Source organism: Eretmochelys imbricata, chromosome 22 (assembly GCF_965152235.1).
Source record: "Eretmochelys imbricata isolate rEreImb1 chromosome 22, rEreImb1.hap1, whole genome shotgun sequence".
Taxonomy (NCBI): domain Eukaryota; kingdom Metazoa; phylum Chordata; order Testudines; family Cheloniidae; genus Eretmochelys; species Eretmochelys imbricata.
The window spans coordinates 1097722-1113640 of record NC_135593.1 but is presented as its reverse complement, the minus strand read 5'-3'; the positions used below and the strand labels follow the sequence as shown (position 1 = coordinate 1113640).

General features: G+C 48.5%; 1 non-coding gene across 1 annotated transcript; it reads left to right on the top strand.

Moving 5' to 3' along the window:
- Window positions 1–1408: 1408 nt before the first annotated feature.
- Window positions 1409–1480, top strand: TRNAQ-UUG (transfer RNA glutamine (anticodon UUG)). Its single transcript has one exon. It is a non-coding gene; the product is annotated as a tRNA-Gln (tRNA).
- The last annotated feature ends 14439 nt before the right edge of the window (window positions 1481–15919 follow it).

Below are 15919 nucleotides of genomic sequence, written 5' to 3'. Positions count from 1 at the left end.
GCAGTGACGGGCAGGGACTGGGGACGAAAGATCCTCTGCACAGCTGAGCGAGGGCAGTACTGGGGAAAGGGCATCTGTGAAAGTGTCCACGTGGAGAGGGGCCCAGGAGGAAGCGCTTGTTGTTCAGTTCCTTGGAGTAGCTGGACTTGGACATGGTGGGCATTCAGGAAATGCACATTAACGAGTTTAGGGCAGATCGATGGGCAGAGGGTGATTGGAGGAAGGGCCCATCTTTCTGGTCCTCTGGGCCAGGGAAGAATGGTGGGCTGGAGTCTTGTTCTTCACATTCGCGGTGCGAGTACAGAACGTGGTGAAGCTATGTCCAAGGAGGGCATTACTGGTGACTTTGTGCTCCATGGCACTGGTTACTGCTATATTAGTGTGTATGGTCCCCAGTTAAAGTGTGAAAGGAAAGATCAATGGAAGGAACTGGCTCTCTTCCTCTGGACCGCACAGTGTTTGCTGTTGGGGGGGATTTTAATTGTGTCCGACGGCCTGAGGACCATGGGTCCCATTTTCCAGACCGTCAGAGGACACGTTTTTACAATAAGCACTACCTGGCACAGGTCTGTAGCAAGGTCGTCTTAGAGGACTTGTTTCTCGATAGTGGAGCCAGTGAGGTGGTAGCCTCCTATTCCTCTCATCCAAGCTCACACCAGCCACAGAGGGGGTACACCTTTCTGTGGGGGCAGGCCAGGAGTCGCATTGACTGGATTTACATGAAAGAGAGCATGTTGACAGCCCAGTGCAGGGTCGTGCTAATGGATTGTTTGGATCACGCAGCTCTCACCATGTGCCTCAAAGTGGGCAATTCCCTGACCCAGGGCAGAGGATATTGGAAGCTGAACTTCCAGAGCTGGCAAGATAAAGGGGAGGGGCGGCTAGGACTGGTGGTGCTGGCAGAATGGGAAAGCATCAGAGGGTTCTATGGCAACCAGGGGGATTGGTGGGAGCTGGTGAGGGAGGAGCTGGCGGCTTTGTTTCGGGGGCCAGGCAAACACCACCGTGTTAAAGAAACGAACAGTGCCAAGTTCTGCAGCATCGTCTGTGGGATTTCCACAAGAGCATCCAGGCAGGGGAGCCAGTCAGCGTGTGACTGTACGACCGGATCAAGCGACAGCTGGCCAAGTTCCAGGACATGCGGCTGCAGCTGGCCAATATGAGCGGGACCACTGCGTGAAGGGAGGGGAGGCCTCCCCTGGCATTTTTGCAGCCTGCAGAGACCAGAGGCAAAGCAGGGGGATGTGGGGACTCAGGGCAGGATCCGTGGATCCGGTACTGCAGGACCACATTCGATGGAGAAGGAGAGAGAATCCTGTGAGAGGAAGCAGCTGGAGGGAAGCAATAAGTGCAGAGTGCAAGCCAGCCAGCTGAAAGTCACAGGGGTCCAGAAAAAGAAACAGCAGCAGGTCCCATGGTGTAATGGTCAGCACTCAGGACTTTGAATCCTGGAATCTGAGTTCAAATCTCAGTGGGACCTCCTGGAGCTATGTTGGTTTGATGCAAATCCACGGATCAAAATGTGCTTGGTTTTCCTGTCTCTGGATGCATGAGAGTGAGTGTTCTTTTCCATGACAGATGCCCACTGGATAGCTTATGCTCAAATAAATTGGTTAGTCTCTAAGGTGCCTTAAGTAATCCTTTTCTTTTTGCGAATACAGACTAACACGGCTGTTACTCTGAAACCTGTCATTATGCAAGGCACTGCATTTCATAGAATCATAGAATCATAGAATATCAGGGTTGGAAGGGACCTCAGGAGGTCATCTAGTCCAACCTCCTGCTCAAAAGCAGGACCAATCCCCAATTAAATCATCCCAGCCAGGGCTTTGTCAACCCTGACCTTAAAAACTTCTAAGGAAGGAGATTCTACCACCTCCCTAGGTAATGCATTCCAGTGTTTCACCACCCTCCTAGTGAAAAAGTTTTTCCTAATATCCAACCTAAACCTCCCCCACTGCAACTTAAGACCGTTACTCCTTGTCCTGTCCTCTTCTACCACTGAGAATAGTCTAGAACCATCCTCTCTGGAACCACCTCTCAGGTCGTTGAAAGCAGCTATCAAATCCCCCCTCATTCTTCTCTTCTGCAGACTAAACAATCCCAGTTCCCTCAGCCTCTCCTCAGAAGTCATGTGTTCTAGACCCCTAATCATTTTTGTTGCCCTTTGCTGGACTATCTCCAATTTATCCACATCCTTCTTGTAGTGTGGGGCCCAAAACTGGACACAGTACTCCAGATGAGGCCTCACCAATGTCGAATAGAGGGGGACGATCACGTCCCTCGATCTGCTCGCTATTCCCCTACTTATAGAGCCCAAAATGCCATTGGCCTTCTTGGCAACAAGGGCACACTGCTGACTCATATCCAGCTTCTCGTCCACTGTCACCCCTAGGTCCTTTTCCACAGAACTGCTGCCTAGCCATTCGGTCCCTAGTCTGTAGCGGTGCATTGGGTTCTTCCATCCTAAGTGCAGGACCCTGCACTTATCCTTATTGAACCTCATCAGATTTCTTTTGGCCCAATCCTCCAATTCGTCTAGGTCCCTCTGTATCCTATCCCTCCCCTCCAGCATATCTACCACTCCTCCCAGTTTAGTATCATCCACAAATTTGCTGAGAGTGCAATCCACACCATCCTCCAGATCATTTATGAAGATATTGAACAAAACCGGCCCCAGGACCAACCCCTGGGGCACTCCACTTGACACCAGCTGCCAACTAGACATGGAGCCATTGATCACTACCCGTTGAGCCCGACAATCTCGCCAACTTTCTACCCACCTTATAGTGCATTCATCCAGCTCATACTTCTTTAACTTGCTGACAAGAATACTGTGGGAGACTGTGTCAAAAGCTTTGCTAAAGTCAAGAAACAATACATCCACTGCTTTCCCTTCATCCACAGAACCAGTAATCTCATCATAGAAGGCTATTATATTAGTCAGGCATGACCTTGCCTTGGTGAATCCATGCTGACTGTTCCTGATCACTTTCCTCTCATGTAAGTGCTTCAGGATTGATTCTTTGAGGACCTGCTCCATGATTTTTCCGGGGACTGAGGTGAGGCTGACTGGCCTGTAGTTCCCAGGATCCTCCTTCTTCCCTTTTTTAAAGATGGGCACTACATTAGCCTTTTTCCAGTCATCCGGGACTTCCCCCGTTCGCCACGAGTTTTCAAAGATAATGGCCAATGGCTCTGCAATCACATCCGCCAATTCCTTTAGCACTCTCGGATGCAACTCATCCGGCCCCATGGACTTCTGCACGTCCAGCTTTTCTAAATAGTCCCTAACCGCCTCTTTCTCCACAGAGGGCTGGCCATCTCTTCCCCATGTTGTGATGCCCAGCGCAGCAGTCTGGGAGCTGACCTTGTTAGTGAAGACAGAGGCAAAAAAAGCATTGAGTACATTAGCTTTTTCCACATCCTCTGTCACTAGGTTGCCTCCCTCATTCATAAGGGGCCCACACTTTCCTTGGCTTTCTTCTTGTTGCCAACATACCTGAAGAAACCCTTCTTGTTACTCTTAACATCTCTCGCTAGCTGCAGCTCCAGGTGCGATTTGGCCCTCCTGATTTCATTCCTACATGCCCGAGCAATATTTTTATACTCTTCCCTGGTCATATGTCCAACCTTCCACTTCTTGTAAGCTTCTTTTTTATGTTTAAGGTCCGCTAGGATTTCACCATTAAGCCAAGCTGGTCGCCTGCCATATTTACTATTCTTTTGACACATCGGGATGGTTTGTCCCTGTAACCTCAACACGGATTCCTTGAAGTACATCCAGCTCTCCTGGACTCCTTTCCCCTTCATGTTAGTCCCCCAGGGGATCCTACCCATCCATTCCCTGAGGGAGTCGAAGTCTGCTTTCCTGAAGTCCAGGGTCCGTATCCTGCTGCTTACCTTTCTTCCCTGCATCAGGATCCTGAACTCAACCAACTCATGGTCACTGCCTCCCAGATTCCCATCCACTTTTGCTTCCCCTACTAATTCTTCCCGGTTTGTGAGCAGCAGGTCAAGAAAAGCTCCCCCCGTAATTGGCTCGTCTAGCACTTGCACCAGGAAATTATCCCCTACATTTTCCAAAAACTTCCTGGATTGTCTATGCACCGCTGTATTGCTCTCCCAGCAGATATCAGGAATATTAAAGTCACCCATGAGAACCAGGGCGTGCGATCTAGTAGCTTCTGCGAGCTGCCGGAAGAAAGCCTCATCCACCTCATCCCCCTGGTCCGGTGGTCTATAGCAGACTCCCGCCACCACAACACTCCTGTTGCTCACACTTCTAAACTTAATCCAGAGACACTCAGGTTTTTCTGCAGTTTCGTTTCGGAGCTCTGAGCAGTCATACTGCTCCCTTACATACAGTGCTACTCCCCCACCTTTCTGCCCTGCCTGTCCTTCCTGAACAGTTTATAACCATCCATGACAGTACTCCAGTCATGTGAGTTATCCCACCAAGTCTCTGTGATTCCAATCACGTCATAATTCCTTGACAGCACCAGGACCTCCAGTTCTCCCTGCTTGTTTCAAAGGCTTTGTCCGTTCGTATAGAAGCACTTGAGATAACCTGATGATCGCCCCTCATTCTCACTATGAGGCAGGAGCCATCCCCTCACAGACGTTCCTGCCTGTGCTTCCTCCCGGTATCCCGCTTTCCCACTTACCTCAGGGCTTTGGTCTCCTTCCTCTGGTGAACCTAGTTTAAAGCCCTCCTCACTAGGTTAGCCAGCCTGCTATTTAGCCATTTAGCCGTATGGAGTGGAAATCTATCAACTGCATGAAAAAACTTGTACAGATACAGACAGACATCATCTTCCTTTCCAAATGCAAACAGATGGACATCGTACCAAAAGGACTGAAGGTAAAAAATCCATTACAATCTACATACCACACAGACTACGCTGATAGCTTGTGCCACACGCTCTCAAAGAAACTGCGGAATCACCTGATCAACATCCTCTACAGCAAACAGGGAAAGATAAAGAATGAGCTCTCAAAAATGGATACTCTCATAAAAAAACAACCTTCCACACAAACTTCCTTGTGGCTGGACTTTACTAAAACTAGACAAGCCATTTACAAAACACACTTTGCTTCTCTACAAAAGAAAAAGGACACTAAACTTTCTAAACTACTACATGCCACAAGGTCACAGCAAGGGTTCCCTCAACCCACCCAGCAATATTGTTAACCTATCCAACTATACTCTCAGCCCAGCAGAAGCAGCTGTCCTATCTCGGGGCCTCTCCTTCTGCCCCTCCACCCCCACGAACATGATACAGTTCTGTGGTGACCTAGAATCCTATTTTCGACGTCTCCGACTCAAGGAATATTTCCAGCACACCTCTGAACAACATACTAATCCACAGAGACCTCCCTACCAACACTACAAAAAGAAGGATTCTAGCTGGACTCCTGCTGAAGGTCGACACAGCAGAATGGACTTCTACATAGAGTGCTTCCGTTGATGTGCACGGGCTGAAACTGTGGAAAAGCAGCATCACTTGCCCCACGACCTCAGCCGTGCAGAACACAATGCCACCCACAGCCTCAGAAACAACTCTGACATCATCATCAAAAAGGCTGACAAAGGAGGTGCTGTCGTCATCATGAATAAGTGGGAATATGAACAAGAGGCTGCTCGGCAGCTCTCCAACACCACTTTCTACAAGCCATTACCCTCTGATCCCACTGAGAGTTACCAAAAGAAACTACAGCATTTGCTCAAGAAACTCCCTGAAAAAGCACAAGATCAAATCCGCACAGACACACCCCTGGAACTTTGACCTGGGATATTCTATCTACTACGCAAGATCCATAAACCTGGAAATCCTGGGCGCCCCATCATCTCAGGCATTGGCACCCTGACAGCAGGATTGTCTGGCTATGTAGACTCCCTCCTCAGGCCCTACGCTACCAGCACTCCCAGCTACCTTCGAGACACCACTGACTTCCTGAGGAAACTACAATCCATCAGTGATCTTCCTGATAACACCATCCTGGCCACTATGGATGTAGAAGCCCTCTACACCAACATTCCACACAAAGATGGACTACAAGCCGTCAGGAACACTATCCCCGATAATGTCACGGCGAACCTGGTGGCTGAACTTTGTGACTTTGTCCTTACCCATAACTATTTTACATTTGGGGACAATGTATACCTTCAAATCAGCGGCACTGCTATGGGTATCCGCACGGCCCCACAGTATGCCAACACTTTTATGGCTGACTTAGAACAACGCTTCCTCAGCTCTCGTTCCCTAATGCCCCTACTCTACTTGCGCAATATTGATGACATCTTCATCATCTGGACCCATGGAAAAGAAGCCCTTGAGGAATTCCACCATGATTTCAACAATTTTCATCCCACCATCAACCTCAGCCTGGTCCAGTCCACACAAGAGATCCACTTCCTGGACACTACAGTGCTAATAAACGATAGTCACATAAACACCACTCTATACCGGAAACCTGCTGATCTCTATTCCTGCCTACATGCCTCCAGCTCTCACCCTGACCACACCACACTATCCATTGTTTACAGCCAAGCTCTGCGATACAACCACATTTGCTCCAACCCCTCAGATAGAGACAAACACCTACAAGATCTCTATCAAGCATTCTTACAACTACAATACCCACCTGCGGAAGTGAAGAAAAAGATTGATAGAGCCAGAAGAGTTCCCAGAAGTCACCTACTAGAGGACAGACCTAACAAAGAAAACAACAGAACGCCACTAGCCATCACCTTCAGCCCCCAACTAAAACCCCTCCAACACATTATTAAGGATCTACAACCTATCCTGAAGGATGACCCAACACTCACAAATCTTGGGAGACAGGCCAGTCCTTGCCTACAGACAGCCCCCCAACCTGAAGCAAATACTCACCAGCAACCACACACCACACAACAGAACCACTAACCCAGGAACCTATCCTTGCAACAAAGCCCGTTGCCAACTGTGCCCACATATCTATTCAGTGGACACCATCAGGGCCTAATAACATCAGCCACACTATCAGAGGCTTGTTCACCTGCACATCCACCAATGTGATATATGCCATCATGTGCCAGCAATGCCCCTCTGCCATGTACATTGGTCAAACAGGACAGTCTCTACATAAAAGAATAAATGGACACAAATCAGATGTCAAGAATTATAACATTCATAAACCAGTCGGAGAACACTTCAATCTCTCTGGTCACGAGATTACAGACATGAAAGTTGCAATATTAGAACAGAAAAGCTTCAAAACCAGACTCCATCAAGAGACTGTTGAATTGGAATTCATTTGCAAATTGGATACAATTAACTTAGGCTTGAATAGAGACTGGGAGTGGCTAAGTCATTCTGCAAGGTAACCTATTTCCCCTTGTTTTTTCCTACCCCCCCAACCCCCCGTTCCTCAGACGTTCTTGTTAAACCCTGGATTTGTGCTGGAAATGGCCCACCTTGATTATCATACACATTGTAAGGAGAGTGATCACTTTAGATAAGCTATTACCAGCAGGAGAGTGGGGAGGGGGAGGGAAAACCTTTTGTAGTGGTAAACACCAATGATTTCATGATTTGTATGTATAAGAATATCTTCTGTATTTTCCAAAGTATGCATCCGATGAAGTGAGCTGTAGCTCACGAAAGCTTATGCTCAGATAAATTGGTTAATCTCTAAGGTGCCACAAGTCCTCCTTTTCTTTTTGCGAATACAGACTAACACGGCTGTTACTCTGAACACTGGATCATAGAATATCATAGAATCATAGAATATCAGGGTTGGAAGGGACCCCTGAAGGTCATCTAGTCCAACCCCCTGCTCGAAGCAGGACCAATTCCCAGTTAAATCATCCCAGCCAGGGCTTTGTCAAGCCTGACCTTAAAAACCTCTAAGGAAGGAGATTCTACCACCTCCCTAGTTAACACATTCCAGTGTTTCACCACCCTCTTAGTGAAAAAGTTTTTCCTAATATCCAATCTAAACCTCCCCCACTGCAACTTGAGACCATTACTCCTCGTTCTGTCATCTGCTACCACTGAGAACAGTCTAGAGCCATCCTCTTTGGAACCCCCTTTCAGGTAGTTGAAAGCAGCTATCAAATCCCCCCTCATTCTTCTCTTCTGCAGACTAAACAATCCCAGTTCCCTCAGCCTCTCCTCAGAAGTCATGTGTTCTAGACCCCTAATCATTTTTGTTGCCCTTCGCTGGACTCTCTCCAATTTATCCACATCCTTCTTGTAGTGTGGGGCCCAAAACTGGACACAGTACTCCAGATGAGGCCTCACCAATGTCGAATAGAGGGGAACGATCACGTCCCTCGATCTGCTCGCTATGCCCCTACTTATACATCCCAAAATGCCATTGGCCTTCTTGGCAACAAGGGCACACTGCTGACTCATATCCAGCTTCTCGTCCACTGTAACCCCTAGGTCCTTTTCCGCAGAACTGCTGCCTAGCCATTCGGTCCCTAGTCTGTAGCGGTGCATTGGATTCTTCCATCCTAAGTGCACGACCCTGCACTTATCCTTATTGAACCTCATCAGATTTCTTTTGGCCCAATCCTCCAATTTGTCTAGGTCCTTCTGTATCCTATCCCTCCCCTCCAGTGTATCTACCACTCCTCCCAGTTTAGTATCATCCGCAAATTTGCTGAGAGTGCAATCCACACCATCCTCCAGATCATTTATGAAGATATTGAACAAAACCGGCCCCAGGGCCGACCCCTGGGGCACTCCACTTGATACCGGCTGCCAACTAGACATGGAGCCATTGATCACTACCCGTTGAGCCCGACAATCTAGCCAGCTTTCTACTCACCTTATAGTGCATTCATCCAGCCCATACTTCCTTAACATGCTGACAAGAATAATGTGGGAGACCGTGTCAAAAGCTTTGCTAAAGTCAAGAAATATATATTGGTCTTTGGTCCAGCTGCTTAAAGGGGCTGGCCGTTTTAGGTTGGGGACCTAGAACTTAACACGCTAGCGAGAGATTCCTGATGCTTGTGTTTCTTGCTGCTTCACCTGATGTTCACAAGTTTGGTCCTTGTAACTGCAGTTGCCAACCTCTTCCTCTTGCCCACATGGCATTTAAAGGAAGGAGTGCCAGGGCCAGGCTTCATAGTCAGGACCAGGCAGGAGGGAGGAAGAGTCCCAGGCTGGAGCACAGCACACCTCTCCTCCTCTGGGCACCTAGAGCAGAGGTGGCTGTTACTGAAAGCTCCAAGGGAAGGTTTATAAGCCACAGAGCAACTTAGGGCAGGGCAAGATGAGGGGAGGACCGTGCCTATGTGTGGCCAGCAGACGAGCATAAAGACACCCGGCCAGCCTGCTCCCTGCCATGCCAAACACCCACTGAAGGCCACCTGCAGACCAGCATGCGGGGCGGCTGCTGATGCTCAGTGGCCAACATTAGAAGGATAGATGGTAGGAAAGCAGGGCCACCCCCTGGGTGGGGCCTCTGACCGTTCCCATTCCAGGTGCTCACTTTTGCAGCGGGGCAGGAGATATTCCCCTAAGAGGCTTTTCCCCAGCTGGCGAGAAGCAGAGAAACACCCAGCTCCCAAGGCGCTATTTAGCCCCCTCAAGCACAGGGACAACCGTACATTTGGAGGAGGGAAACTGTTCTACATGCTACCCCGGGCATCTGCCCATTTACTTTGGCAAGTCAGGAATGGCAAAGGCTAGTGTCATAAATATACATGAAAGGGAATGGTAACCACCTTTCTGTATACAATATTTTGTATTTTCTATAAAATTTTCTATACAGTGCTAGAAAATCCCTCCTGGCCAGAGGCAACATCCTGTTACCTGTAAAGGGTTAAGAAGCTCAGCTAACCTGGCTGGCTCCTGACCCAAAGGACCAATAAGGGGACAAGATACTTTCAAATCTTGGGTGGTGGGGGGGAGGCTTTGTTTTGTGCTCTTTGTTTATGTGTTTGTTCTCTCTTGGGACTGACAGAGGCCAGACAGAAATCCATCTTCTCCAACCCATCCTAATCCGAGTCTCCAATATTGCAACCAGTATAGGTAAGCCAGGCAAGGCGGATTGGTTTATCTTTTGTTTTATGTGAATTTTCCCTGTGTTAAGAAGGAGGTTTATTCCCGTTTTCTGTAACTTTAAGGTTTTGCCCAGAGGGGATCCTCTGTGTTTTGAATCTGAATGCCTTGTAAAGTATTTTCCATCCTGATTTTACAGAGATGATTTTTACCTTTCTTTTTTTTAAATAAAATCCTTCTTTTAAGCACCTGAGTGATTTTTCCATTGTTCCAAGATCCAGGGGTTTGGGTCTTTGATGATTTTGTAACCAGTTGGTGAGGATATTATTCTCAAGCCTCCCCAGGAAAGGGGGTGTGTAGGACTTGGGGGGATATTTGGGGGAAAGACGTCTCCAAGTGGGCTCTTTCCCTGGTCTTCATGTAAGATGCTTGGTGGTGGCAGCATACTGTTCAAGGACAAGACAAAGTTTGTACCTTGGGGAAGTTTTTAACCTAAGCTGGTAAGAATAAGCTTAGGGAGTTTTTCATGCGGGTCCCCACGTCTGTACCCTAGAGTTCAGAGTGGGGAAGGAACCCTGAGAGCTAGACTGGATGCACCTGTAGCTCACGCCCTAGCCTTTGTGATGCCCAACCCCCAACTCCTTCCCAGGGCTCTAGCTGAAGCCAGAGCATTGGCCTGAGCGGCCGAGAAGAGGTTTCAGTCCTGAAGAAAGTAGGACTTTCAGCACAAAGGGAAAACTGCACAAGCCCATCTGCGAAGGGACTTGTGCCATCAATTGCCTGATTGGAAGTCAGATGCCTTATCCATTAGACCACACAAGAAAAGCCTTTCCAAACACTTCTTTGGAAAAGGTGGACACTGTGTTTCTCGGGTCAGCTACTGAGGGGGGCAGAGGCTCTCTGGGCACAAGAAGGTGAGTTCCCAGCGAGAGGTGAGACTTAATTCTATGGAGCCAGATGCAGGACTTTGGCAGGGAGGCTTAGGCATGGGGGATTGGGGTGCAGCAGGTGGGCCGGCTGTCTAGGTGCAGAGATTTATTGGCCCTGAGGTGCAGGAGGGAGGAAGAGGAGGCGGAATCGGCAGTGGGCGTGGAGAAAAAGAGGATGGGGAGAGGCGCTCAGCAAGCCTGGCCAGCTCAGTCCATACAGCATCAGACTCTTAATGGGAGGGGACAGGTTTCAAGCCCCTGTCCAGGGACTCAGCTCTTGAGTGCCAGGAGCCAAATCATTCCTGGTGCTGTCCAGAGCCATGTGTGGGAAAGGGAGGCTGAGACTTGTGCACCCTGCTCTGTGGCAGGGATCCTGGTAGCTGAGACTCAGGGAAGGCTTCTGTACTCAGAGGTGCTGACTTTGAAACTTCCTGGGGGTGGCTTGACCCCTGCTCCCACCCCTGTCCAGTCTCTTGCCATGCCACCCTATTTCTTCCTCTCCCCACTCCTCCCACACACCTGATCACTGGCAGGGGGGAGAAGCTGAAGGAGAAGAGGAGGAGCTTGTGGGCCAGGCCTGCTAGCAGGTGGGAGGTGTGAGGGTGGGGAGCTGGCTGCCAGTGGGCGCTGAGTACCTGTTTTTTTGTTTCCGTTGGTGCTACAGCCCCATAGCACCCGTGGAGTCGGCGCCTCTGGCTGCATTGACAGCTCCTTTCACACTCTAGAGAGAGGAACAGAACCAGGGTTATGGCTGATCTATGGGGCAGGGGGCGTTAGGTGAGTGGCAGAGGCTTCAGGTGCTGAGAGTTTGCCTGACATATCAGGGGCAGAGTGTGAGGTGGCGTCCCAGGGATCACTTTGAAAGGAGCAGAACAGGATTTACTTGGGGTTGGGAGAGAATTGAGAGTGTCTCAGGGGTTGTAGAGAGTATTGCCTGGGTTAGAGACTGGCTAAAACACAGGCCTCACTATGAGCAGGATTCAAACCTACACAGGAGACCCCTATTGGATTTCGACTCCAATGCCTTAATCACTTGGCCATCACAGCTGCAAGTACACTAATGCTTCAATGCAACAGAAACTGGTAAATAATTGCAATGCCCAGGCTTGACGTCATCTGAAATACAGAATTCCCACAGCAAACCTGGCTCCGAAAGAACAGGGGAGATTTGGGGTTTGGTCTCTTTACTTTGCCTTGTGCAGTCGCACAGAGAGGGCTTTTAAAAGTCTCCCCTCCCACAGATCAGGAATGGGAAATGATTCTCAACTTGAAGCTTGATGTGAATGAGGATGTCTGGACCACAGGACCAGGGACTGACCTGTGCTAGAAACCAGTGACACATGGAACCAGGCTAAGGAGTTGTCATAAATATAAAGGGAAGAGTAAACCCATTTAAAATCCCTCCTGGCCAGGGGAAAAATCCTCTCACCTGTAAAGGGTTAAGAAGCTAAAGGTAACCTCGCTGGCACCTGACCAAAATGACCAATGAGGAGACAAGAGCCTTTCTAAAGCTGGGAGGAAGGAGAAAAACAAAGGGTCTGGGTCTGTCTGGGTGATGCTTTTGCCAGAGACAGAACAGGAATGGAGTCTTAGAATTTAGTAATCTAGAATCTAGCTAGGTATGTGTTAGATTATGATTTCTTTAAATGGCTGAGAAAATAGCTGTGCTGAATAGAATGACTATTCCTGTCTGTGTGTCTTTCTTGTAACTTAAGGTTTTGTCTAGAGGGATTCTCTGTGTTTGAATCTAATTACCATGTAAGGTATCTACCATCCTGATTTTACAGAGGTGATTCCTTTTTTACTTCTATTAAAAGTCTTCTTGTAAGAAAACTGAATGCTTTTTCATTGTTCTAAGATCCAAGGGTTTGGGTCTGTGGTCACCTATGCAAATTGGTGAGGATTTTTACCAAACCTTCCCCAGGAAGTGGGGTGCAAGGGTTGGGAGGATTATGGAGGGAAAGTTGTGTCCAAACTACGTTTTTTCAGGAACCCTGATAAATTTTGGTGGTGGTAGTGGAAATCCAAGGGCAAAGGGTAAAATTAATTTGTACCTTGGGGAAGTTTTAACCTAAGCTGGTAAAAGTAAGCTTAGGGGGTTTTCATGCAGGTCCCCACATCTGTACCCTAGAGTTCAGAGTGGGCAAGGAACCTTGACATGGTGTCAGAGTGGTGGGATTAACTTGAAATCATTTTGAGATCAATTTGAGATTTTTTGAACCAGAGAAACAGATTTTAAAAGGAAATTTTTAAAATCCTTTGTGCTTCTAGAAAGCAGGTCTCCAACTGGCAATAGTTGGAAGTATTTTTTTGCTTTGCTTTTGGGCCAGAGCAGAGACAAAAGGGAATTGTCTTTGGGAGCTGCAGTTTCTCTTCCTAAAGGCAGAGTAGTTAACCTCCTGCAGGGAAATTCAGCAGTCTTCACAGACCTACGAGCAACTAGAGGGGATTTCAACCTATTTGCCTGAAGACAAAAGTGTTAGTTTTTGGGTTTTTTAGGATTTGGAATTTTAAAATCCTTTCTGCTGCTAGAAAGCAGGTCTCCAACTGGCAATAGTTGGAAGGGTTTTTTTTTGTTTTTTTTTTTTGTTGTTTTTTTTTGCTTTGATTTGGGCCAGAGCAGAGACAAAGGGAATTGTCTTTTTCTGTAGGCTGACAGACTCTATCAGAGAATAGGTATCCTATTCCAGCACAGCAAAATTTTAAAAGCCAAGTTTTGTTTGTTTTATTTCTAAACATCGGGTGTAAATTTAGTTAAAAACAGAGAAGTTAGGATGGCAATCTCCACGGCTCAACAAAAGTTGGAATTAGCCAGATTTCAGGCTGAGGAAAAACAAAAGGAACATGAAAGACAAATCGAACTCATGCGGATGGAGAAGGAGGTACAGGAGGCTGCCCACAGGAGGGAAATGGAGGCAAGGAAGCATGTGAAGGAGGAGAAGGAAAAAGAGAGGAAGCATGAACTGGAGATGGAGAAGGTAAAGGCTCAGCAGAATATACCAACAAACCCTAGCAATCCTTCTCCAGGTACCACTTCCCATCCCAGAAAGTTCCCCACCTACAAGGCAGGCGATGATACTGAAGCCTTCTTAGAAAACTTCGAAAGGGCCTGCCTTGGGTACAGCATCTCTACCGACCAATACATGGTAGAGCTGAGGCCGCAGCTCAGTGGACCCTTAGCTCAGGTGATGGCTGAAATGCCTAAAGAACACATGAACAAGTATGAACTGTTTAAATCCAAGGCGAGAGTGAGAATGGGGATAACACCCGAGCATTCTTGTCGGGGGTTCAGAGCCCTAAGGTGGAAACAAGACGTGTCATTTACCCGACATGCCTACCACATTGTGAAACATTGGGATGCCTGGATATCAGGAGCAAGTGTTGAATCTCCAGTAAATTTGCCTTCCTAATGCAAATGGAACAATTCTTAGAGGGTGTTCCTGAGGAAATAGAAAGATACATTCTAGATGGGAAGCCCAAAACTGTAATCGAGGCAGGAGAGATTGGAGCCAGATGGGTGGAGGTGGCAGAGAAGAAGAAAACTGGTCGCAGCTGGAGCAGAGACCAGAAGGGACAACCCCAGACCACACCCGATTACCGGGGGCCACCCAAGGCCCCACCTACCTCCCAAAGAACCCTCCAGACACCTTATTGTCCCACCACCCCGTTCTCCAGCAACCCGCCTTGCCCCAGTGACCCGTCAGCTGGACGATGTTTTAAATATAATGAGCTGGGGCATGTAAAGGCCAACTGCCCCAAGAACCCCAACAGATTACAGTTCATTGCACCGGAATCACACCAGAGATCCTCAGGCCCAGATACCTCCCAGATACCTTTGGAGCAGAAGGAAATTGTGAGTGTGGGCAGGAAGAAGGTCACCGCGTGGAGGGACACCGGAGCACAAGTGTCAGCTATCCATGCTTCCTTGGTTGACCCCAATTTAATCAACCGAGAAATCCCAGTGACGATTCAACCCTTCAAGTCCAACTCTTTTGATTTGCCTACAGCCAAGTTGCCTGTCCAGTGCCAGGGCTGGTCAGGAACGTGGACTTTTGCAGCCTATGATGATTATCCCATCCCCATGCTGTTGGAGGAAGACTTGGCCAATCATGTGAAGTGGGCTAAGAGGGTGGGAATGGTCACCCGCAGCCAGGCTAAACAAGCCGTGAGGCCTAGCTCTGTTCCGGAAACATCTATCAGGACCCGGTCAGAGGTGATGAACCCAGACCCCAGGCCAATGTTTGCAACAGCAGTAGTGGATTCAGTCCCAGAGACCCAGACAGAACCAGTCCCAGAACCGTAACCAGCGGAACAACCAGCACCAGACCCATTGCCAGCACTGAATCCAGTACCTGCAACCTCAACACCAGAGGGCCCCACCGAACCTGAACCGGCAGCAGCCCATAACCCTACACGAGAGGCTCAGCCGGAGCCTGAACCCCAACATAGTGTCCCAGCGGAGAGTGGCTCACAGTCAATGGAAACAGTCCCATCCCCTACATCGCTTCCAGAGGGAACAAGCATAGATCCACAATCCAATGAGGAACTGATGTCTCCAGCATCAAGGGAACAGTTCCAGGCTGAACAGGAAGCAGATGAAAGCATCCAGAAAGCTTGGACGGCGGTACGGAGCAACCCACCACCTCTCAGCTCTTCTAATCAATCCAAGTTTGTTGTAGAAAAAGGACTTTTATACAAGGAAACTCTTTCTGGTGGACACCAGGAAGACTGGCATCCTCAGAGACAGTTGGTAGTTCCAAGTAAATACAAGGCAAAGCTCTTGAGCTTAGTGCACGATTATCCTAGTGGCCATGCTGGGGTGAACAGGACCAAAACCATTTGGGGGGGTCATTCCACTGGGAGGGAATGGGCAAGGATGTTTCTACCTATGTCCGGTCTTGTGAAGTAGGCCAAAGAGTAGGAAAACCCCAAGACCAGGTCAAAGCCCCTCTCCAGTCTCTCCCCATCATTGAAGTTCCATTTCAGTGA